This window comes from Mus pahari, chromosome 18 (assembly GCF_900095145.1).
Source record: "Mus pahari chromosome 18, PAHARI_EIJ_v1.1, whole genome shotgun sequence".
Classification (NCBI taxonomy): Eukaryota; Metazoa; Chordata; class Mammalia; order Rodentia; family Muridae; genus Mus; species Mus pahari.
Window position 1 is genome coordinate 44,351,240 of NC_034607.1, and position 3,793 is coordinate 44,355,032.

General features: G+C 43.5%; 1 pseudogene; it reads left to right on the plus strand.

The window, feature by feature from the left end:
* Window positions 1–768: 768 nt before the first annotated feature.
* LOC110335504 lies at window positions 769–935 on the plus strand (annotated as a pseudogene).
* Window positions 936–3,793: the final 2,858 nt, after the last annotated feature.

The following is a 3,793-nucleotide window of genomic DNA, read 5'->3' on the forward strand; positions in this document are numbered from 1 at the left end:
ACATACACACACACATACATACACACACACACACATACACACACACACACATACACACACATATACACACACATACATACACACACATACACACACATACACACACATATACACACACATACATACACACACACATACACACACATACACACACATACACACACACACATACACACACACATGCACACACACATACACATACATACACACATACACACACATACACACATACATACACACACACATACACACACACACACATACACACACACACACACCACCCCCCCACACACCCTGGTACACACACTCTTGCACTGGCAGTGGGCTACCATTGCTTGGATAGTAATAGGGTTCATTTGTTTGACTGCAGTAAATGTTACATCTGTAGCACTTGTGGCTTTAGTCACCTGCCTGTGCAGACTATGGTCCTGTCCACCATACTCCATGGACCACCACAGCAACCACAGGATGGGGAGGCTTGGGAAGCAGGTGTCCACCCATATCTCTGAAGGAAGGAAGGCACCTGTTCCGTGTGTAAATAACGAGTGAGGGGTAAGGCTACTTTGTCACACTCCTGGGGAGCAAGTAGATTGCATCACGTAGAGACACACAATGTCTGTGCATGCCTTCAGTGTACAGCGTTGATCATGGGGGACAGTTAAGACAATAAGACAATGCTATACTTTAAATTCTTAAATTAAATCTTAGACTTTAAACCTTAGATAGATTTAGAACTATTAAGACTATCTTAAGCACTATGCCTGATTCAGCTTCTCGCCATGTCTTCTCACAAGACTTTCAGAATCAAGCGATTCCTGGCCAAGAAACAAAAGCAAAATCGTCCCATTCCTCAGTGGATCTGGATGAAAACTGGTAACAAAATCAGGTTCAACTCTAAGGGAAGACCCTGGAGGAGAACGAAGCTGGGTCCGTAAGGATTCACACAATGGCAAGACTGAGGGTTTATACTGAATAGTCATCGATCACTCCTACCAGATGGATTCCATCATTTTAACCTGGAGACCTGCTCGTGTCTTAAATTAGGGTGTTTGTCCAGTAATAAAATATAGAACCTTTCAAAAATAAAAGGATATCTTAAAATTTAGACTTTTGTGTAAGAAAATAAGGAATTAGTACTTTCTTTGTTGTTCCAAAAAGGTACCCTTTCATAAAGTTCTCTAGAAAGCCCCCTCCCTGCTTTTCCCCTCCCCTCCCCTCCCCTCTCCTGCCCCTCCTCTCCCCTTCCCTTCCCTTCTCCTCCTTCCCTCTCCTCCTTTCCTCCCTTCCCCTCCCTCTCTTGCAAGGAACCACTCAGGTGTCATCCATCAGAGGCAACCCACGCTGTGTTTTGAGATGGTCTCTGCCCAGGACCTCTCCACTTAGGCCATCAAGTCCCAGAGAGAAGCTGGTCTCTCCTGTTAAGTGCAGTGCTTCTTTTTATTCCCCCATAAGTGCACAACTCAGAGAAACAATCCCCAAACTAGGAAGACTGTGGGAAGATCCACAGGACAAGCAGTGGCAGGCTAGTGGCCAACCACCCCTCCATTTGTGTGTGTGCGCAAGATTCCAGATGTTTGGAAGAAGGCTAGAGGGGGCTCAATAAGAAGAGATAACTCTTAAAAAACCTGGGGAATGAATTGCAGCAAGCCTGCAAAAGCCACATGTCCCTCTAACTATGGTCTGTTTCTGTTCTCACAACTGTTCTTACTCCCATATGGGTCTCGTCTGCATGGCTTCATAATGGCTTCGGTTTATAATATAGCAAATTTTCTGATAACCTCAACTCCAAATTTCCCAACATTCCATCTCATTCCTCTGTTTGATTTTTGTGGGTCATACTGACAAACTCCACAGATTACCCTGGTGGGATTCTTTCCAAATGAGATTGCATAAACTTTACAAATAATTAATTTAGGGGCAATTAAGATCTTTATAATATTAAGTCTTCCTATCATTGCCAAAGAAGGCATATCTATGCACTTATTCCTACCTTTATTTTTAACCTTTGTTGGGGTACATTTGTGAGTGTGAGTGTGTGTGTGTGTGCACATGTGTGTGTGAAAGAGAGAATGTGTATTTATGTATGTGTGTGCATGTGTGTATGGAAGGCAGAAGGCAGCATCGCTATTGCTCCCCAGCTTTTTTATAAAAAAGATAAATTCTCTCCCTGAACCTGAAGACCACCCATTTGACTAGGCCAGCTGACTAATGAGCTCCGGTAACCCTCCCATCTCTCCCTTTCCAGCACTAGTATTACAGACAGACACACTGTACTCAATTCTCCTTTCTTAAGATTCATTTATTTTTATTTTATGTGTATGTCTGTTTCACCCGCATGCACATCTAGGAACTCCGTACCTGTAGTGCTTGTGGAGGCCAGAAGAGGGCGCTGGATGTCCTGGAACTGAATTTACAGATGGTTGTGAGCTGCCCTGCAGGAGCTGGGAATAAATCCCAGGTTCTCTGGAAGAACAGCCAACGCTTTTACCCACTGAGCCATCCCTCCTGCCCTCTGCCCTCGGCTGTTCATGTAGCACTGGGAATCCCAGCTCAAGGTCCTTAAGCTTGTTTTCAGTGACGGAGCCGTCTCCCCAGTCCCTGGAGTTATTTCTATATTAATATTCTACGCATCCGTCCTATACATTTCTTCTGAGACTGGTTGCTTGGTGCATCTTGTTCTTGTTGCTCTAACTGGAATCTTTCTTTGGCTAGATCTCCTGATATAACTTTTGTCATATATATATATATATATATATATATATATATATATATATATATATATTTTTTTTCTTTTTGTATGTGGTAGGGAAGGGTAGAAAGTATATGGAGAATTTACTTGATCGCCTACTGCCCCCCAGTTCATCAGTTCCCTCCTTGGATACTAGTTTTGGAATTAAAAAACAACATTGTGCAGCACCCTTTGTCACTCGAATCCACAACAGCTTCTCTTGAAACATAGAGCCCCCCCCCCCCCACTCTCCCATCTCTTGAGGCAGATGGAAGAAAAATAATGAGAGTAGAAGAGAATATAGAAAAAAAAGTCAATTGATCCTTAAAATGTCACTATACTATGTTATATATAAAGTATACATATATGGGAGTAAAATGCTAAATGGGACTTTTTAATAATGTCTTACATGACCTCTTACTCAAGGAGCAATATAAAGTGTGCTATAGTGCAAACACACACACACACACACACACACACACACACACTAATCCTCTGCATTTTCCAAATTTTTGCCAATGAATCAATTCTAATTGGGAGATTAGGGGGAAATGCATTAACAAACAAAGCTAATACAGCTTGAAATAAAGCAGAGAGAAGAGGGAGACCATCCATGCTTAGGTATTTTCAAAGAGCATTCAGCTTCAAAGTAAGGCATGCATCTGAACCTGATACCTGACCGCCGCACAATCCCTGTAATTGCAAAAGGACAGAGGGACAGAAAAGGTGGAGTGAAAGAGAAGCAGATGAAAGGGAGTAACAAACACATAAAGAGCCTAGTGTGGCTCTGAGCAGGTTTCTTTGATGCCCAGACAGGCCGGGGCTATCGGGTGCTTTGTCGGTCCTTGTTTTTCAATAAGCAGGGCCATTTTCGGGGTGAAGAACACAGCTCTCGACAGCCGGGAGGAGGGAACACGCCAAAGCAGTTGATCTCTGGGCTCGGATGACTGGAGTGCAGAAGAGACCTGTCAATCTCATATCAGAGCAGCTCCGGGGAAGAGTTTCAAGATCACAGCCGATAGGAGGAATGTCCCAGGCCGCAGAAAGATGTGCCGTCTGAGCTCC